Here is a 23,578-nt window from a genome sequence, read left to right as displayed (position 1 = left end):
AACATATGTTCTTCAAAATCAATCAAATATGTAACTTTGATACATATTTAAGTCAATTGATTAATTCATTTTTATTCAGTTAAGTATCCCCCCCAAAAATAGTTTTCCAAAGTCGTCCACAAATTTTTGTGCTCTTATTTTGTTTTCATATTTCTTAACGCCATATAAGTAAAATGCCCTTTTCCTACTTTCCAGATTCAGTCAACACTAGGGGACATAGGAAATAAATTGGCTCAAAAAGCAAAAATGAAATTATTAAACAAACACTGGTTATCTGGAACAAGATGGTAAAAGAATACAATATGGAGGGAGACATCAAATTGTTAATTTAGCCTGCTATAGATCCTAGATTTGGACCAGGAATCAGTGATGCTGGATTCAGACAATGGTGGGACAGGGGCATTACAGCAGTGTGCACACTAACCCACAGGGGGCTCTTAAAAAGTTTCAGGGAGTTACAAAAGGAATTCAGACTAGAAAACAAAGATTTCTTCCAATACCTGTAAATAAGAGATTACTATGACAAAAGAATCAAACCAACATTGTCTGGAGAGGGCAATACAGTGATAGTATCCTGACTGAAGCCTATAAAAAGAAGAATATGAGTGCACAGCATTCATCTACAAGTTCAAAAAAGTCCACTTGGCTGGAAAAATTTGATTTGTTTTTTCAGAACACCTCTTATAAAAAGCAAATTCTCTCAATCACAAGAACAGTGTTGGAAGCAGTGTGGTAACATGAATGCAGACCACTCCCATATCTTTTGGTCATGGCCAAAAATTCAAACTTTTTGGGGTAATGTATGTATGACTGTGGGAAAGATTCTGGGATACACAATTCCTGACAATGTGATGGTCCTCTATTTTTGAGAACGAGAATGTGATTATTAAAAAAGACTGGTATGTAAAATACTGTTGGTGGCCTGTAAAAAAGTTATAACAAAGTGCTGGTATAAAACTGAGTCTCCAAGCCTTAATCAGTGGATGGACAGAGTGAAGGAAATATGTTTAATGGAAAAGATGACTTTTTCTCTCAGAACTAAAGGAGCGACCTTACCCAGGAAATGGGAGAAATGGACTGCTTTTATCAAAACAATTGAGGACGCTACACATTAACAATTAAGGACATTGGACATTATATATAATACTATTATCAACTGAGGAGCCCTAATGTTTTTGTCTGTTTGTTTTTTTTGTTTGTCTGTTTTTCCCTTGACAGTTTTTCCTTAAATTGAAAATACTAAATAAAAAAAAATATATATAAAAAATGTCTTTTCCTGATCCTGACTCTCTGGTTTTAGATCATTATTGCTGTCTATTATGACCTCTTTCTGTGTCACTGGTGTGCAGCTGAACATCATTAATTACAAAGAATAAGGAAACTCCCACACGTTATTATCACATCATCATTACAAGTCTGATGATTACAGTAAAAGCTTTCCTTTCAAGTAACATTTTTGTTGCAAGTACAAGGGATAAAAAGGTGTGCAATGGTCTACCATATCTCTAATCCATTTACATCAAAAAATACATAAAACAGCATCCAGTACTTCTAAAGCTGTTCACTGATAACATTATAGTTATAAGCACTCACACATATTCATAATGCTTTATAACAATATGTTATGTCTTTTATATGACATATTAAAGAGCATTTTATAATGACTTATAAGGTCAAGTACCATAATACTTAATGATTGCTGGTAACTCACTTTCTTTTTGCAAACGTCAAAGTGTGTTATAATTATTATAATTGTAATACATTATAATAATTTTATAATGCATTATAATAATTGTTATAATGCATTATAATATGATTATAAGTTACTCTAAGTGGTTATTGTGTGCTTTAAGTAAAGTGAACATAAATTGTTTTCTCCAATTTGACATAACATTTTGGTGATAAATAACTAAATGATGGACATTTACATTTGATTAATGTAATTTTCCCCAAAAAACTTGTATTAAAAACTAAAATGACTGACTAAAATGGTTATCTGAATCTTTTCTTTATCTATAGCAGTATATTTTAATTTTATGTACATTTTTGATCAGCAAAAGATGCTCCTTAAAAGACATAACAGGTGCAAATCATGCACTGGTGTTAACACTTGGTAAATTTCAACCTTGGTTAAGGTTTGTGTCCATACAGTGTTTCTCTCTGGCAGGAAAAAACTGGCAGGGTGCTGGGGATCACTGGGATGAAGCCAGGCTCGCACTGGCAATCTGGCAATTTTGGCAAAAGCCAGATTGGCCGGTCCACCTAGTGGACCACAACAGCACCAGCAATGTGGGGAAAAAAATTAAACCTACTGACTGCAGCCTACAGGATGTTGGAACAGCCCAATTAATTGGGGGTTACACTGTCCCAGTTGTCAATAGACTATAAGTTCTGGAAGGCAGGTGCAGGAAGTGCTACCGTTGTCCTCCCCCCAACCTGTCCATTGGATGTGTCCATCTACAGTATGTCATGTCAGAGATCAAATCAAATCAAAACAGAGAGGAGTGTCAATCGAAAAAAACACCAGCCTATACAAATGGATAAAGATCCTAAAAAGCGAAAAAGTATGAGTGCAAAAGGTCACAGAGAAAAAGGGGGAAAAAACTACCTTGTGGCTGAGACTGCAAAATATTTTAAGATAACACATTCATTCAAGAGTCTGGACAGATGAGCAGGCTGATTCCAGTTGAGAGCAGGGAAGAGAAGGCCCCTGCTGAGGATGAGCGAAAGGTACATGACAACCTCCAGCAGGTAATACTGCAAACGTTAGCTCATGTAGCAGGCAGTATTAAGAGCAGCACTCCGGACCCGATTTTCCCCATTATACAAGTGGCATGTGAGTTCAACTTTTCAACTATAAAATTAATCAAGAATAGACTACAGAGCACTACATCTTGCATGTATGCTCATGGCTATAGAAAAAGATATTATTATGGCTTTGGAATAACGTAATCGACAGGATGTCAGAGAGGAGTGCACCAGTGAGAAGTCTTCTCACCACCTAAGGTAACACTATTGTATTCTATTTGCTACTTAAGGCTGCTGTGCTATGTTGTTTTTCTACATGATGTCAGTTGATAACTGATCACTCTGGGTCTGCTCCAATAGGATGCAGGCATGCTGCTTGTCACAGCCTGGCAGTGAATGAACATTTGAATGATGTGTGAATTGCATCAGATCAGCTGTGAACACAATGTTGGATGACTAAATATAAATAGTTCTGACATACCCAGATCCAGTGTTGGGAAAGTTCACTTTCTACATGAACTAGTTCAAAGTTCAGTTCACAAATTTTAAAATGAACTAGTTCAGTTCATAGTTCATAATTCAAAATGTTGAACTAAGTTCACAGTTCCAAAAATGAACTAGTTCATAGTTCTTTTTCTTTTCAATATGTTGCTGCGAGCTATTATTTTTCAAAATTATTGCCACAGCCCATATAGAAGCACAGACGCCAATTATTTTATCAGTTTTAACACTGAAACTATGCATCAGATTTCAAAATGTTTTAAGTAATCATACGAAGATGCCGTATTAATGGTGGAGGCAGAGTCTGAGGTGTTGCTGCTGCATTCATTTGTTTTTGCCTCCATGCTTCGCATTTTGATGACGTGGCGGTGCGACTGTGTGGTTGCTGTGGTTGCCAGATTGGGTGTTTTTTCCGCTACATATTAAAGCGTGCTTATGGTGTGTTTTAGTTGGGTTTTCGCCTGTAGGGCTCTATGGTTTGAACGAAGTCAAACTGTGAGAGAGCGCCGTTCACAAACGCCAGAATGTACGCGTTCACAATAATGTTCATCAGGTAGAAATACAGTATGTTCAGTTCACGATCGCCCAAAATATGAACGAGTTCATGAACGATCGTTCATTGAACGTGTTCAGGCATAACACTGCCCAGATCATCGTAGTCCAGTTTAATCATAGTCAGCTTTTTAAAATTACATTTTGGCTATTTTGTTTCATGATGAATCATCCTGATTTAATTTTGAATTAGAGTTCATTCATGACATATGATTATGTGATATTTGTTCTATTTGTGAGATACAGATTGTATCAATTGTCAAACGAATAAAGTCCTAAGTGAACCTAATGAGTTGCCAGTTTTTCCTTTTAGGCTATTACATTATTTTATGAAACCCTGTAAGTACACCTGTTTTTACCGTGCCAACTTGATATCCATTACTTTATAGCCTTTATGTTTTAAATAACCTTTTATTGCTATATGCATAAGTGCATATGGTGGGGGAAAATGGGGCCAGTCTAGGGCTGAAATTTGTTCCCAGTCTGATGAAGCCCTTGTCTAGGGATAGAATCAAATTGAAGTATAATTTCTGTAAGGACCCGTTAAACATACATTTATTTCACCTTTTTTTCCTGTTGTTCTGTTGCCAAAGTGCTGGCCTGAACAACCACTGATGACTAGATGAGCTTGCCATTGGCTAATGTTTTAGTTCCTTTGACTGGCTGACTGGTTTGCATAGCTGTCTGTGGTCTAGGAGACTGGGATTTGCAACCTGGTGTGGGCACCCTCCTTCATTTCACATAGATTTAATTATATTTGGCTTACTTAAAGTGACCAGTGCCCTTTATAAAATGCTTTATAATAAGTCAGGATTATTGTTATAAAGCATTATGAATATGTGTGAGTAGTTATAACTACAATCAGTCAGTGCTAACACATTATAGGTAAATGTATAATGCATTATAGACATGGACGTAATAGAAAGTGTTACCCATGTCACATTGCTTAGTAAATGCTTCATCTAATTTAATGAATGGGCACAACTGAGGTTTGCAACATGTTCTCAAAGGGAAGCTTTCTGTGGCATTTGTTTACTTAATTAAATCATGAGAGCCATCTCAAGTGTGACAGGTGAGCAAAACAGACTGTTGAGGGTTTCTTCCCCTAATCCCACGGAGACACTTGCATCCAGAAGCCTGGCACTAATGATTTCATTAACATGGCTAACAGGGCATCAGTACACCTGTTCACAGGCGTTCCAGCAGATACCTCGGTAACCTTGAGACAACGGTTCGAGGCCCCTGCCAACACTCTTTTTGTTTTATGGCTGCTGTCTCAGCTCTTGTGCAGGTTTATTAAAAGCCACAGTGTGTGCCTTTGGATTTTACTTCAAGCTAAGAAATCTGTTCCCACATATGTGCTGCTCAGTTTCAAAATATCTCCTTGAGGTATATGCCAAAATTATCTCAGTTTTATCTCAGTAGGCTATATACTCAGATGGCGTAATGTAATGTTTGGATTTTTTAAGAATAACTGTTAATGTCTGGTCTATGTCTCATCTGCCAAGCCTAGGTTCCTGTAGTCTACTTGCAGCTACAGGAAAGTATCTAAAAGCCATTTTATCATATATTGCACTACGCTGGATCTGACTGTTCACTCCCGTTTGGCCTTCATATGGAACAGTTGAAGCACTAAATTAACTAGCTGGAGTTTCTTGAGCCTCTTGTTCCTTGCACTGTTGTCTCACATTGCTCTCTGTGGCTCTGACCGTTCCTCTCTCTGGACCCCTTTTCTCACATTATCTACATGCTTTAATGGTCTGCAACTTGTCAAGAAAGCCTATCTGTCTCCTCGCCCACTCATCTGACAGCCTTACTCTCGTCGCCCCCTCCCCCCCTCCTTCCTGCCCCAGAATGTGATCGATAGCCCCTGAGCCCCCCACCCCACTGTCTTCACAGGTGGATATCATTAACGGATGATATATGCGCTATCAAACCAGCCAATTCTCTGCCCTCTGTATAAACTGAGTAGTTCAAGACTGCCTCATGAATACAAACAAAGTATATTCAATATGTGTAGTCAAATGCTAAATGTGCAGATATAGCTATGGACACACAACATGGTTTTACTTTTAACAAAAGATTCCAGGCAACATAAATCATCTAAGCCATTGACGTGGAAAAAGAGCCACATTTTTTGTAATCCAAATAGTATTCCATAAATGTTTGCCTTTGGTTTGCTGTTAAAGCATCATGGAAGCTGTAGTTGTTAAATGCTACAGTAACAGACAATTTTAAAATCCCCATACACCAAGTAAACAGTAGAATTTCAAAATAATCCACCAGGACATGTCCGCTTTCATGCCTGAGATTGTCCATCATAGGACTTTATCGGAAAATGTTGTCTTGTGTTACCAAAAGTTGGACTAGGACAACTCCTTTGCTGGAGTGCTCTCCGTAGGCATCTCTGCTGCACTGGGTTCATTTGAAGGCTAAAATTTATCATGCAGGGCTTTTGTCAGTCTGACCACAACCAGAACGTCCTCTTCTATCTCCCAATGGTACACTTCAAGTAAGGATACTTTTGTGAGCTTCAGACCAGGAGCATATAACCCAGAAATTTTGCACCACTTTGTCCAGGTCCTATGCACAGATCATACATAGAGTGTTAAAAATGCTAATTTGCTAATTCTAGTTTTGGCTAGTGAAAAACAGGGTTAAAACAAAATGTGCTTACCTGATAAACTCAACAGCTGACTCCTTAGAGGATATTTTAGTTACCCTGACTTGGGTGACCAAAATGCTATAATTAACTTTCATGAACTGAAAACAATTAAATAGTAACAGTTCAGCCTATACATGTTACGATACATAACATATGTCACCTATGTTGTTGCCATGGCATCGACTTGTCATCACAAGCTACCCATAAACTAAAGAATACCCTGCTTTATTGCCTAATTTACTCTAAATGGGACATTTACAAATGATCGTGCTGGGTGGAAAAATACTTTAAAATAGCTATTGAGTATATGAGAGTGTTTACACAGGTGATAAATCAAATGAGAAGTAGGATCATTTTCTCATAGAGCTCTAAACAATCAGACTTCTTATTGCAACCAGTGTAGTCACCCCCAGCTGGCCATTACAAATGCAGGGTTTAAGGCACTTACACATTGGCTTCACTTTTCAGACCAGGAGCTACCCACTTTGCACAGGTCCTTGCTCCCTGTAAAAAGGACCTGCATTTCCTACTGGGTCAATGAGTTGTTTATTCTGTGGATAATTATATGATTAATAAGTAAAAAGGACTGTCATTGCTCTGCATTTTACATTTCTGCAAACATAAAATGTTGTCTTTACTATGCATGTCATAAACTGCTTATGGCCTTAAGTGATATTGGTTTAGAAATACAATCAAGATATGCACTGTATAAAATAAATGCTCTATCCATTTGACATTCTGTAGGTTTTGTGCCAAATTAATATTGTAAATGTTAATTCAGCAACTATTCTTTTTTTGTTTGTTGATGTTAAATATTTTAAATTCCAGTCATTGCAAATACAGAACAGAACATTGTGCTTATAAAGTATCAAGTGCCCATTTAAATCATCTTTTCTCTCTCTAAAGCACAGCAGATTTTTCACAGGGTTAAAAGCTCACTGAACATCCTGAGGGAACAGTGGAACTTCCAAGTTGATATTATCAACCCCAGTTATAAACCAGGACTTGGTATGACTATCATGGTTTTCCCAGCAGGCTCACAAAGAGACTAAACTCAACCTGGAGAGTGGATCAGATCCACGCTGCAGTGTTTTGTGAATCCAGCTGTGCCTAAAAAAAGAGGTAAGACAAACTCCTAAGAACAAGTGCCATATTCAAGAATGGCATAGGTCTTGTGCTAGATCCTTGCTGATATGCAACGATAACAGGCTCAATTTATCACACACACATACACTACACAGACATACAGTCGCCCATGTACACACGCATACTATCTTTCTGTCTCTCATACAGAAACACTCACATGCACCCACACACACGGTCAGCTGTGTGAGATCCCATAACAGAACAAACATTGTCCGGCACACTACCTTAGACGACAGAGAAGGTATGTGCCGCCCCTAGCAAAAGGCCTATTATTTTAACGGGCTCTTGTGTTTTCTCAAACACTAAGGTTGCATTAGAATAATGAAAGCCTCAGCACCCCAGATAAGAAATAGAAAAAGGATTTCAAGGGGAGCTCAACATGCGTTTGTGTAACCTGTGTACGGACAACTGTCTTTGATGTAAGTGAGATTAATGTGTTTAAATATTATGGTAGTTTTTAGAGTGGCCATGTTACGCTTTGCTACTTCATTATGCTGCAGTGGCGTCCAAAGAAATGCTGCATAATGCATAACTGTATTACTCTAGGGCTGTAGCAAGTTTGTTTCTTTGCTGAGAGCTTAAAACACCCATCTATAGCTGAGTAGTTTCCCTTTGATCTTGATTAATTGATCCTTGTTGAAACAAGAAGGAGTCACAGTACTGTCGCCCCATTCCTGCTCATTAAAGTTTAAACACAAATTTAGACCACAAAATAAGCCAGAAACATGACTTTGACTCCCTGACACTAGAGGAGAGGAGGATGCCTGTGTTGTCTGGAGTTATCTGGAACTTCAAGACCCTCCCCAGGCTGTCTGAGTCCAACTATATGAGTCATATATCAGGCAGGGAGGGAAGGGAGGAACGATGAAGGGAGGTTGTATGAGGGAGTGCTGGGGTTGTCTGCCAAGGTCTAGGTTCACTCTACTGTTTGACTTGGCCCACTGACGAGAACATCACCATCACAAAGAAATTGCAGAAAGTTATTACTGGCCACTATCACTATCTCTTTTACTCCTCACAACTAAGCTGTCAAACTGTCATGGTGAAAATATGTATTTTTAAGGTCAGACATATGATGGTTTGCATCACTACTAAGATACTCTAAAATGTGTATAAAGTTTAATGTTGCAGTGACTATGTGTTTCCTTATTGCAGAAGCCTTTGGAGGCAAAATATCCTTTAGTCTCAGAATCATCTCTTCTCTCTTGTGATTCATTACTTGATTCATTACTTGATTCTTTACGATTTTTACATTTGACCACTGTGTCTCTTTGTTCCAACATTCACTTGTAATCACACAACCCCTGAGGAAATCAAAAGGAAATCAGGCCACTAAGCGCAATTCATTTAGAGAGTTCAGATAAATCAGAAGAACTCCTCATCGGCCTACAGACCTCATTGATTGACACTGAACCTTAAACTCGCCTACAGGAGGATTCTTTGCGTCTTATTTCCTGCCAAGGAGACTGCCCTTGTGGTTTAAATATTGTGCCTGGTGGGTTGAAGATGGGGTCTATATTTAAGGTTGCTCATTTAGAGAACAGTGACCCCTGTCGAGTTTTACTCTCCCAGTTGGAAAGTAAATCTAGGTGGTGTCTTTCAGGATGCTAATTTATGTGTCCCTACTGGCAGCTGAAGCACTGCTCCCTTTTCAATCGGCTTCACCACCAGCTGGTGTGTCCTCACTCTTGCTGAAAGCAACATTGTCTGTGGAGCGTTGAAAAAGTGTTTTGCGTTTAAAAGCCTCTCCCTGATCCTGACAGAAGTGCGGGCCGAATGGGTCCAGCTTAAGCACTTTCCTAATGTGTCTTTAGAAACATACAGTCTCTGTCACATGCAATGATACACCAAAGGGTTTACTAAACAAGGCCTTTATGCTGTGGTTGCTTATCACTGGGTCATCAGACTGCTTTCTGTGTAGGAAAACCAAATTCAGCACAGTCTTACCGTCTTCATTATAATTATATTCCTCTTTTCCCAGCAGTGTTAATGGTTGTGCAACCTAACCTCTATCTATGTGATTTTGGAATATAAACCTCTAATGTCTCTGTTATGTTATCTGCAGCACTACAGTTATGCTGACCTTACACTAGACAGTAATTTAAGCTATTTTTTTTAATTGCAAGTTATGTACAATCTGAGTCAGAGAAGTATCAAGATAATAGCTATGTACTCCAGCCATTAATTATGAGGGCACAGTCAGAGCTATCCTATTATCAGATGTCTTTAGTCACCCATTGTGTGATGGTGCATCCTCTTTGGCTGACATCAGCACACTAGTGGTGACAGCCTTAAGTAGATACATTATGTCCATATCAGTGTTCTCACTACATTCTACAACTGTAGAAATGCTGAAAAAGTGAAAAATGGTCACATATGTCAGTGGTCAAAAAAATACAGGCAAATGTAAGCGAAACAACTACTGTATATGAGAGGCCCTTTGAGAAATCATTCATACTTGGTCTCACACACAGCATCATTATCTCACATAATATGCACTACTATACTCAAAGACAAACACTACTATACTCATAAACAAACACCACTATACTCTCTCATACACACTACTATACTCTCTCACACACACACCACTATACTCATACACAAACACTACAATACCCCTCTTATATGCGTGTGTGTCAGAGACTATAGTAGTGTATGTGAGAGAGTATAGTGGTACATGTGAGAGAATATAGTAGTGTGTGTGTGAGAGAGTATAGTAGTGTGTGTGTGTGAGAGAGTATAGTAGCGTATGTAAGAGAGTATAGTAGTGTGTGTGTGTGTGAGAGAGAGTATAGTGGTACATGTGAGAGAGTATAGTAGTGTATGTAAGAGAGTATAGTAGTGTGTGTGTGAGAGTATAATAGTGTATGTGAGTAGTTTTTTGTATGACACATCTAAAATAAATGTAATTATTATGTGTTTATTTTTTAATTTTTCAAATGACAATCAATATACCATCTTTAGAAGCCATCCAGAGCTATGTATACAAATCCAGAAACACTTTAAAAATGTCAGATGCTGCAGAATTTCTACTGAAGTCTTCACATAAATGTCAGACTAAAAGCTAATGACTCATAACAGGTAGTTGCTGAATAGTACTGTTTTAGAAAGTATTATGTTTTTGCTTTTCTGTGATTGCTTCCAATGAGCTGTGTGGGCACATTTACTGTAGACTAACTGCCTAAATTCTTATAAGAAGCACTGTTAGCGATCTTGCACAGCCTCTCTAGGATTAAGTGTTACTCCCAGAAACAATTTGCTTGTTTTGTTTGGCGACAGTCATTTTGGAATGTTGCCACAGGGCCAATTTAAATACCAAGAAGATCCATTAGTTATATAAGACCCACATAATTACACGGTCAGGTACAGGAGCACTTGAATATGCCCCAAACCTCCCTAGGGCAACATACACAAAGGTTTTGAAATAGAAACGTAAATGATCTATAAAAAACCCTGTTTAATCTGGCTTTAACTGTTAACTCCTTTTCTCAAATTTGAAGGCGTTCAGTAAGGAACAAGGACAAGAGATTCAGATTTCCCAGGTATTTGCATGCTTGTGTCCCGTGTGTATTTACACCATGAATGCAGCGATTACTCTCAATTTTAAGAGCAATTATGCACACTAAATCATGCTCTCGCTCAAGAAAATACCCTAGCATGTAAGGGCAGCATTTTTCCACCTTGAGTCATGGCTGTGAAGGGAACCAGAGAGTTGCTGGAAGAAGAATGGGTGTAAATACATTTACAGTAGGTCATTGAAGGAAAAGACTTGATTATCCCCAACTTGAGTTGACCTGAGAGCCCTAAGAATTAAGGAATAACAGGCTAGTGATTATTCTGTTTTCACACAGCAACGGCTTGATTGTGTAGGAAATGGACAACCCATCTCGTGTTTTTCTTTGGTGGTGTGATAACTACATAAAGGGGAAGAAAGCAGTGGCATGTTAAAGTGACAACAAATATGAAACCAACAATATGAACCAGTGTTCTATTTTTGAAGCTCCTGAACAGCACTGCATCAAAATGTAGTAGAGTCATTATTTCCAATACCAGTGCAATTATACTGTTGCTGACTGATTGATTGTTTGATGCACATTTATGAAACCACATTAATGAAGAGGTGACAAGGTAAATCTGGAAACTTTCCATGTGTCGTTGAGAGGAAATTGAAATGTTTGAACTATGGCATAGTCTTAATTATGATGTTTAGTGTAAACAGCCACTGTATCAACCTATAGCTGAACGGAACTCTCCTCAATCAAACCAGACAACAAATTATTTAAATTGTTATTTACTAAATTGACCTTATTACACACCCACATTTCCATGGGATGATGCAACTTTTTCCATGTGAAAGTAATGTCACACCGAGTTATGGTACCTTCCCTTTATGTGTGATGGCTCTGGTTTTACCAGGGCATTGTACCCTATATTTTAGCATTAGCTTCAGCATTATTTTACGGTTTTATCTTTAAGGACATCATGCAGAGCAAAGTAGATGACATTTTGAATTTTGACTTAGTACCATTACTACCCCTGTAATATAGGACAATGATCACAAGACACAGTTAAAGGGCAGATACAAAGGCTGATCTGGCAGGATGTGATCAAACCAACATTTGGAGATAAGCAATGAGGGTGAAAGAAAGAGAAAATCAAACACTGGGACATTGTTAAGATGCTTTTACCCTAAAGCAAAGCCCAAATAGAGGGCCGTTAAAGTACACAGACATCTGCATGTCTAAACAGGCTTGATTTTATCTAATGTTATGCACTTTTTGCACTGTTAAAACTCTTAACAGTCTACAACACAGTGACTGGAAGAGGATTGCCAAAGATGTGTGGACTTATTTTTAAAAGAGAAGATGAGTATAGTAAGGTTACACATTTTCCAGACTGCAAATTATTACTATTATTATTATTATGATTATTATTATTACAGATTATTCAGTATTCAAGCATATGTGTGTGCATAAGTTGTAATATTAAGAATGAAAATACAAATGTTACACTACTTACTCACTACTTCTTAAGTTAATAAAAATGAGGCACGAAAGCTGAAACACAAATACATGTTTCCACAGATGAATACAACCAGTTCTGTACAACTACCTTTGTATACTGTATGTTAAACTGGCCACACTATGCAAAATGCAAAAATGCATTATAGCATACAAGCTAGAGTATTCTCACCTTGAACCTGTAAGCCCTTGATGTTAATGGATGCATGCCAGGTGTGGACTGTAGCATGGAGGCAGTAGGAGGTTAGGCTTCAGCAGAATCAGATAAAACAAGAACACAGCAGTTTGTGTCCATGCCAGGGGGCTGGAACAGCAAAGACAGCAACTGGCAGAGAGGAGGTAAACACAACAACAAAAGACACCACAACTTATGGCCAATATAAAGAAACTGCAGTGGGCCTTCATTAATGTGTGTGTGTGAGCACCAGGTAATGTATGGCAATGAGCAGTTGACTGGAATTGTTTACATACAATAAATAGCCATTAAATACCCTAAGACTAACAACATACTGTCTGAAACTTTGGTGTTGAGACTGAACAACCAATACAAACTGCTGTGTGCTGTATTGAAGGTCCCTTCTTACAAATATTTAACTTTTACTGACATTTGTCATTGTTCAAAACAATTTTGGACCTTCATTAATCATTTTCCATGAAAACAAGGGAAATGCATTTATGCTAGGCAATGAGTATGCTGTATGTTCACATTCTGCATCAACACAGCACCAAATATATTCTAGCTTTGTAATGTTGGTGATCATTTCAAATGCTATGAAAATATATAACACAGTCACAACTGTTAACCTGTTTCGAGGTCACAAGTCTGAGTCATTATTTTGTTTTGTTTTTCCACATATCAAATCCACAATCTAGCCTTACCTTACCTTCTCTTACATTTTGAAACTGTTTGTCTTATCACAGCGGAAATGCTACATTGCACACATACCTGCATGTCTCCTACTTTCAGATCCCTATCAAACGACATTTTTATCACCACACCCTCCCCATCTCTTTCCCAGATGTATTACAATGGTTCCTTGACCCGCATCAGTCTGTAAATCTCTCATCGCCGTTCAGTACAGTAGCCGTGTGAAGGAGCAAAGCACGGTGGGGGTGGAGGAAGGAAGGAAGGATGGATGGAGTGAGAACTCAAAGGGCTACCGAAGTGTTGATGGCTGTCCACACCTGTCGAGGACAACAGCCATCATGTTTACAGGAAACCAGTTTGACTTGCTGTTCAAACTTGTGGGTTCACAAACACTTCTGGTTAATAGTCTGAAAAGGCTGATTTCTCGTAACTGTCTTCTTTTTCAGGTGGTCTCATCCTGGTATTTCTGTCCATCCATCATCCACAAGGCTTAAGCAAACAATACAATGAAAAAGTGATCCCCACCCCTGTGTCCTCACCTACCCCTACTGTCTAAATTGTTCCAACAAAGGACAACTATACTGGTGTGTTAAGCTAAAATAATAATGATATGTATTTAATGTATGTGTTAGCATATGCACACACAGCAGCTTAAAAAGAAACATTTTCCTTGGTTTATCATAGTATGTGTCAACCAGTCAAAAAGGCCACTACTATGTATAGCCCATATAACCACAGGGACGCACTTGCTGTAGAAGAAGAGAAAATTCACACTAATTGGCTATAACTGCTGCAGTTTATTATAGTCCCTTGTGTGTTCAGTGCAGTGTTATTAGAAACAATGAGAATAAGAATAAAGCAGATAAACAAAACAAAAACAAGGTAAAAAGAAATCAGCAACACCAAAACAAAATTAAAATGAACATTTAGTGTGACTTGGTTAAAATGGAAAAAACTGATGCCTTCTAATGTAGAGTTATTTCATGTCATCTCTTATTACAACAGTGGCATTAATAGAAATGTTGTTAAAAACTAGATAGTAAATTAATACTTTTTTAACTCCGCTGTGCTCCTTGGAAAACAAAATTTAAGTGACACTTTTCTGTATGCTCTCTCTTTTTTATCTTTATTATTGGACATGTAATATTAATTTAGTAAATGATTACACTCATAGACATCAGTATTGTCCCAATATTCATTGCTGTATCAGCTGTTTTGGAAGGGTTAGGGTTAGGGAAAACCTCAGGCAATCAGTGAAAAAGTTGTTTAACGCTATTTATATCTTGACTTACTTCAACTTTAGCGCTTGTTTAAATTTCCCCTCAACTCATTTGTCCCCTTTAATCATTTATAACACTATAGCTCTCATACTGTAGCTCTCACCCTCCTCAACATGATGACATATAACTGGTTTATTATACTGCTGCTCAGAGAATCAGTTAAACATCTAAAAAATGTTAGATAAAAATGTAAGATGAGTGTCATTTTGTTGTCTAGTGCAGCTGACTGTTAGGAGGTTAATTTGTGTTTAACTGCTGGCAACATTTGCTGTTTTGAATGATGCTAGATGTTCTTGATTTGCCATTTCATTCAAAGCTTTGAATGTAACTCAGTGAACAGTGATTGAAGGGCTGCATTATGATAGAGCATGTCATGATGATTATTATTAACTCTGCAGGCTCACAAGCAGAGGGGCACTGACTGCACGGTATTAAAAAACAAATAGTAAATGCTCCGTGTCAGGTCAACAGAAACTACTCTGTGTGTGTGTGTGTGTGTGTGTGTGTGTGTGTGTGTGTGTGTGTGTGTGTGTGTGTGAAACCACCAATGTTAGTGAAAAAACAATCAGTCCATAACAACCAATAAATCTTTAACTGTTCAGCACTAGTTACAGTTTTGCATCTTTAAGGGGTGATTCAGGATCATTACAAGTCTTGGACACCATTAACTATTGGTAATAATGACAAGAATTATGTCAGGATCAGCTGTTTATGCAGTTGCCTCAAGACAACATGTATATCTAAGTTTAAGTGACAGAAATCCTCTTGCAGCCATTATAATTATGACAGGAGCAAAAGAGGAAATCAGATTATGTTATTATATTGTGCATCAGCAAAACACGAGAATAACACAAGAAAATACAATACCAAAAGCTTAGTGCATAACTTCTCATTTCCAACCGTGATTTGTGAATTATGTCTTCTGCGCATTACTGCCAATCAAAATGTGTCTATGTGTAGTTCTGGAGTGCATGGATAACACTGTATGCACCAAGCTGTTTGGGAATTTGGCATTAATACTAAAGAGAAATCCGGCAGGAAAACACAGAGAGACAATCACACCAACAAAGTTACTGAAAACCAAGGCAAATGGCAAAATGACTACATAAACAGCCGACCGACCATACTTACCACATTTGTGCGTGCACACAGTTTTACTGTGCAAAGAGGGAATATTACCAAACTTTCAAGTGCCTGTACGTTTGGTTTTATCTCCAAATCAGGTGGTTAACTAATTCAGCTAACCTTTGGCTTGATTACAACATGTCTCATTATAATCCGCTTTGTTATAGTCCTGGTGATGTTCCCAGGTCTTAATGATTTTGTAATAATGGGTATAATGTAATCAAATCTGCAAGAAATGATGGCCAAAACTACAAAAACTATTAATCTGAATCATCCTTTAAGGTTCAGCTATCAATCTGATATCAATTGATGGGAACCATTACATAAAAAATTGACAGCCACAGAGAAGGAGAAATAGGGGGAGGGAGAGTAAGAAAGAGATAGAGAGTATAATACATAGTCTCTTGTACCGCCTAAAGCAATACATCTCCCTGGAGAGTTACCGCTGACAACAAGACATAAAGAAAGCGAGAGAGAGAGACAGAAAAAGAGACAGGCGAGAGGGAAGAGTGAGAAAGGTAATCACCTGCTACATGCATGAGAGGTATGGAAATGAGAGCACACAACAGTTACACATTCCATATCATTCAAATAGTCATTTTCACATAAGTGCAAAATCAGCTGCATACAGAATGACTGAGGTAACACCTTATACCAGGCAGAAGTAACACCTTGTATCAGGCGGTCTGTCATGGCCATTACTCAATAAAAAAAATAATGCAAACCTTCTGAATATTTGTGGAGATTGTGTTGCCATCACATCTGTCAGAAGCAGCTCGTTTTACATTTTAGGTTCAGGAGAGATTGGTATATATTTATTGTATAGTTGAATATGCTTGGTTGAAAAAAGTTGACTTTGTTTTGTTGTTTTGTATACTGCTGTGATGTATACTATATGTTAATCACACAGTATGACAGTTTTGGTAACCTGTCATTTTGCTGTCTTGAAAAAAAGAAGAAGCATTGTCTGCTTCAGTTTAACATCAGATTGAATCAAACCTCTTTTTGTAATGCTATGATTTCCAAGCATTCGGAACTCTTAGCAACAAAACACAAACATTTTGGGATCATTTTGATGTATGTGTGGTTTGGTTTTCAATCTCAGAAGTGACACATAAAAAGGTACTTCACAAACACATCTGCCTTTTCATGCCTTTCCATCTAGTTGTAGTCACATTAAAATCCTGGTGCCATAATGCTCACCTGTTATTAGGCAAGTGAACTGAGATGTGAAAAGGTCCTCCAGAATAATTGGGGTCAATGTGCCAGATGATAAAACAGGTTGAGGTTGTACACAAGCCAACAGTTTAACAAGATTATCTACACCACTTTATTGGTAAGTAAAACCAAAAACAAGTGCACGCCAAATGTTGCTAATCCTTCATTGCGCAAGAGAACTGTAGCTGGTATAAAAGTCAGAAATCTATTTTAGTAATGTTGACTCAATTCCAGATCTAAACACTTAATTTGGTGAATTACACTTTCATCACTGATAGTAATGATGGTCAAGTTTGCAAGAGTAAGATGCAAGTTGTTATGGCCAGATTTATCCTATCTGTCCAAATGTTTCAGCAGCATGTGTCAGACCAGTTCTTAATTTGTCAGTTACATTTATGAGGAATTCAACAGGCTTCACAGCAAGCCTTTGCTCTTAAATGTGTCATTATGAGCTTCGAGAGAGCAACAGCGTATGAGGAATGAAAGCAGCTGATTTAGTTTTCATGGCACGTTGTGAATGACACTTACAGATTGACACTGACTGACTGACTGCGCCTCTGGGGGACTTCCAAAGGGTGTGAACCAGTGAATGTCGGTGTGTATGACTGTATCTGTCTGAGCATGTGTCTCTGTGGTGACAAAAGCACAGATGTGTGTCAGATTGACAGCACATTCTTGTCCATCAAGGCAGTTGGTTATCTGGCACAAAAAAGACTGTCACAGTAATTTAATTTGAATAGGCCATATTTGATTTTGCATAATACTGGTTCCTTAGAATACATGTTCTTTGGGACACTCTGGGAAGTTCAGTTTTTAAATCAATAATATCATGTCAGATTTGTTATCATCTCCCCTTGCTCTTCTATAAAAAACGGTATAACTTGTATCGTGAAACCATGGTCATGTAGACTATTGTGCAGTGTATTCTGGTACATTGTTGGCTGTTATTTAATAATTTTTTTTTAAATTATTATTTAAAAAATGCTGTCATATAAATGCCTCAAATGTACTGTAAGGAGTGGAAACTTGTGTTACCACGTTATCATGGCTACTGTACTTGGATACTGTACATAAAGCTCTTCTTACCACTTTCTCACCACAGTGGCAGCAGAGTTATGACTATGATTATGTTTTGCATTTACAGCAGAGCACTGATTAGAGTTGTATTTCTAATGCAAGTCTTACTTTTGATTTTGTTGAGCTGTGCAGAAGCCCGTGTCAACCAGGATTTAACACTGATGCTTTAAGTGGCTCAACAGACAAGTAGAAACATTTCAGATTGCTAGTAGACACCCTTATCTTTAATGTGGTACACAGTTGTTATTTAAAAATGTTAGCAGGTTGACATGTTTGTCCCTACAGCCGACCACAACAAGAGAATTCAGCTTTGATCCCCAGCCAAATCACTCAGGTAACTACAGTATGCACTCACACCCAGACATAAACAGATCTTGAACGATGCAGACGGAGGTACAAACACAGACACAATACAGTACAGAGACACACAGATCAGAGGTAAGAGCCGCTCGAGTAAGCTCATTAATTCAGACAAGGGAACAAGTCTGTACATCAGCAAACTTACAAAAAGAAGGAAATGTGGTTTGAATATGCAAAATATATTTCAGTCAGACACAGTTATGTGAAAGAATTGACCATTTATAGTATGTGGTTATAGAGTTAGAATTGGCAGGAAAGGCTCATAAAGTAACCCAAGCAGCAATGATGAATCTGCTGGGAGACTAAGCCTCCCGTAACAAACGCATGTGAACATTAAATCTTAGTAAAGCCAACAACACTGAAAGCTTAGTGTATCAGAACAGTGTTGGGAAAGTTACTGAAAATTAGTAATTAGTAACAGTTACTAGTTTCTTCCCTTAGAAAGTAACTGAATCACTTTACCAATTAATTTACCAATGAGTGCATATAAAAGGTAATTAGTTCATAGGGAAACTCGCCCCAAAATCTCAGAGTTGAATCCACTCAGTAAAGAGTCTCCTCAAATCAGTTCAGTTCAATCCATTTCACAAACATAAAAGAAAGACAACTGAAAAGCCTGCTCTGTGTTTCACGGCAGATCCACAACTCAAGCCAGGAAATCAAAGTTGGAATTGCAGAAGGAGTTCAGTAACAGGTTTTATTTACAGTATGAAATGTTATAACTCTAAAAACAGAGCTTATGTTTTACCACAGGTTTGCTGCAATAACCAGCAAATAGTTTTGGTACGATTCATACCAGCAGCGTAATCTGAGACCTGTCAGGTAATAATGGCTGCCCTGCTACACCTGTGTTGACATGATTGGCTGTTGCTAGTCAGCTGGTAGCCAAGCAGCTTATGTGTGCTGACAGTGTACAGCACTGATAGTTCAGCAGTGGTGAACAACTGATGAAAGCATTGCTTCACCTGAATACGATTCTGCATCATGAATTCTGGTCAAAATGTGGAATTTCAGAAAGATTGAAACAAAGATTTCATAATTCCACAACTTTTTTATTCTTTGACAATATTTCATCAGGAAATGTCAAAGACAGTTGACCTGTGCATCCAATTATATAAATCATGGCTTAATTTATATCATGTAGTTCTGTGATGTAAAACAAATAAATTATTAAAAGTTATTAAAAAAAGATGCAACTTGTCATGTGCATGAATTGAGACTGATGGTGTTTCACAGTTTTATTTGGTTATACTTTGGGTAATCCCTTTTTCTTGCATTTTATTTGATGTAACACTATTATTGGATGGGTGCCTGAAAGCATTATGTTGCAAACAGCAGTGGGTATGAAAATATGACACTTTATTCATTTTATATCTTTTTTTCAGTCAGGAACACTCTCGTCATAGATTAAACCATTTATTGCAACAAATGGTAATACTGTTTTACTTGGCGTTGAAGGTTCCACTCTAAGATGCTCCCTGGATTAGCCAGCAACATGCTGAGCTAAAAACAGGGAGCGCAGTGCAAGACCCCAGACCAGTGTAGGTGGGAGTCATATTTAAAGGGACCGCCTTGTGGTGAGAATGGCTGTGATTGGTGTGTGACTGATAAGGTGTGCAGATTCAATTAGTGGCTGTCAGCTGATTACAGCTGGGGCCTATGCCTTCCGTGTCCTGCATGGACTAACGCTATGCTTCATGTTTGTGCATTAAATGCATTTATTCTAAAGCACTTTGAGCTCTGTATTTCTTGTATGAAAGGTGCAATATAAATATAAATGTTTATTATGATTATTATTATTATCATTATCATTATTATTATTATAACTCAAAAATATCTGACATTCTTTTTAACTGCAGGGCAAGACCGACCATACATAATGTATCTCATTATACATCTGGGCCAAATACTATGCTCAACAACTGACATAGATCTTGTTTGCTGCCTTAAAGAAAGTGCCACCCCTGCTACACCTGGGCCATGGTTGGTTCACATGTCTTATGCGGGTGCCAACTGGATGCCAGCTGTGCCATTTTCAGGCCAAATGTGAGCCAAATGTCTCTGCTATGTGGGCTACTGTGATGTGTTTATGACAGAAAGTGAGCTAGCTTACCTTGATACTGGTGTGTTGTATTACTTGTTTGAAAATGGACAGTATAATTTACTGTATGTTAACAAGTCAACCCAAAAGATTAATTTACATACATTTACACCGCTAGTTGCAACATTAGTCCAGAATTGTAATTATTCAATTAAGATGATTCAAGTGTTTCACATTTTGACATGTCACAGTAGGAAAAGCACATACAGTATGTCAATAACAGCATTAATGATGTCTGAATTCCACTTAGCTATCATGACTTACTGAGACACAGGACATTAGTAATGTTATTAGTTACATCTGTGCTTTTCATTCTATGACAAGTCAAAATGTCTGCTGCAAAATAAATCTACCAAATGTTAGTTGTATATGTGTGTATGATGTATGATAATTTGCAATATAGAGCAAAACATAATGTCAGCAAACTGAAGGATTACAAATGACACGGAATGCTAAATCAAAGAGGTATTTGCATTATACAATCTAGATTCAAATAATCAAATATTTAAAAGATTGACAAAAAATAATCAACTGAGAGTCCTGTTGAATGTAGCTTCTTGGCTTGCTTTGTCCTCTGTGAATGTGTACACACAGGGAGCGAGAATAACACACATACAAACACACACACAGTCCAATTATAGAAAAAGTCTAAAGTCCTGCTACATCAGAATGAGGAGGAGAGGATTAAGACCTGGGAAGCAGGGAGGGCACCAGTGAACTGGCAAGCAAGTGCCTGACAGACCCTCCAAGCATCAGCCTGCACTGTCTGCCCAGGCATGTACTGGCACAATCTGTATATGTGTATGTGTGTCTGCTCCCACAATTGTGTATGTCTGTGGCTACCTCATCATGGACTCCACTTGTCATAATCGGTTTCCTGTACTCTCTGCTGCCAGACTTACATTTATTTGGGTTTTTATTTGTGTCAGAGAGGTTCAGAAAAGCAGCAGCTAGATGGAACCTGTCACTTTGTCAGCCATTGTGAGCCAGAATGGCTGTCAAACAATGAACCTTGTAAGTGAATGGTATGAGATAGGACTGATCTGGATTAAGCTTTGCTGCTTTGTTGCTAATGATGAGGCAATATTTATACAATACACATTTATTTGACAGGGTTTATTTAAGTGGATTGATTTATAGTGTCTGAAGTTCTAGACACAAGATTGAAAATGGATCCACGCCTTGCTGTCTGAGTTCAAACAAACCAATTTCTTAGAGAGCAAACCACTTTACGTTAGCTGCATTTTAAACATGCTCACATGCATGCATGAGGTGCAAAGGCCCCCTCATTGTAATCACACACTCACCAACACAATCTATCTGTGCTCATGCACATAGCGTTTATTTATTTATTTATCACACAAGCTGTGCCTAAAACAGATGGCCAGTTTCGTGGGCATGTTTGTGAACTCCTGGGTTGGGTCAATCAATCCTTTTATAAAGCAAACGAAAGGGGGGACAGATTGGTGGACAAAGTGAGAGGGAAGAAAAGGATAAAACACAAACAAATCTGATTGGGTTGTTCTGCTGTGCTCTGCTTAACATCTAGTCTCTAAATGAACTCCACCTGTTTTTAATCTAATACTGAAAACAAGTATTTTAAAGTTTCCATTTTCTAATCCAGGGAAATGTTTTACTGTGTGCACAATCATTCAGTTCAGCCAGCTCATGCAGAATGATTACATGAATGCAGAACACACAGTATTGATTGATTCAACATTTTGTCTGTGACTTTGTCATTCTCCAAAAGTACATAAAAAAGCATGTACAAACTCATCTCAGAAAACACTTTAACCAGATGCTGCACCAAAAAACCCCAATAGTACAAAAGAAAGAAGAAAATCTGCACACAGAAGCTAAAATATAGGTTTAAAAGTGATGATGTCCCAATAAACCTGCATTTAAAAAGGGAACTACAGTGTGCATTCCCTAAATGAAAGCACCACGTTCAGTACAGCATGCAGCATGGAGTGAAGATATGGTGGAGATGGGGCATCTGAAATGAACAGTAGCCACAAGTGGCAGCATAGCTCTCAAGCAAGCACTGAGGCAGCAGACATGGCAGCAAGAGTGGGAAGAGCACAGGTGGCAAAACCATAATTGAAGGGCTATGTTGGATATGTATCACAGGGAGAAGAGTATAACGTTAGTATAGTGGAGACTCAAGTCTCACAGGCGACACTTTATTTCCACACATTTGCAATTAAAAACTGTTCAATAACCATTCCTCTGCTAGGATTCCTGCTACAGCATTTGGAGGAAGTCTTCTCTGCTCGAGAGCCCTTCGACAGACATTTTTGAGTGAGAGGAGAGTTGTTCTCATCCAGTCAGCATTTTAATAGAAGGATTGAAACTGGAAACATTGAGTCATGATTGTAAACCTACCACCTTAAGAAAAGTGCTAATCCACAAAAAATAATAATCAAAATATAATTTTCCTCCTCAGTTTTTCTCTTTTCCCTTCATTCCAGTGCACTTTGATTGCCACTTTCACTTTCCCATCTCATTTCTGGAAAGATGTCAGATGTGCATTTACTACCAAATGCTGATGAAATAGCATTTTGAAGCAGGCTTGCTGAATTTGAGTGAAAAGAAGTCAAAGGTGTACAATCAGGAGGAAAAGAGTTTGCGTGAGGGGGGTGGGAAAGAGTCTGTACAGTTTGTTCTGGCAGTAAAAGAGACAGTTTAGATTAGAGTCAAACCTCAGACGAGGATCCAGCAGCGTATTCCAACATAAGGGTAGGCTCGTTCAACGGCAGGTAATGACAGCTTGCTGTAGTTCTCCCTCTTCCTAATGAGAGTTCACCTTAAATTTGGCCTTTCTGATCTGAGAGACAATAGCTTGTTAAAACTACACTTCACCATGAGCTTTCTGTATCCTTCTAAACTTTTAAAACTGCCCAGAAACAGGAA

Source organism: Scomber japonicus, chromosome 7, assembly GCF_027409825.1.
Source record: "Scomber japonicus isolate fScoJap1 chromosome 7, fScoJap1.pri, whole genome shotgun sequence".
Classification (NCBI taxonomy): Eukaryota; Metazoa; Chordata; class Actinopteri; order Scombriformes; family Scombridae; genus Scomber; species Scomber japonicus.
The sequence above is the reverse complement of the archived record's forward strand: the minus strand, read 5'-3'. Positions refer to the sequence as shown.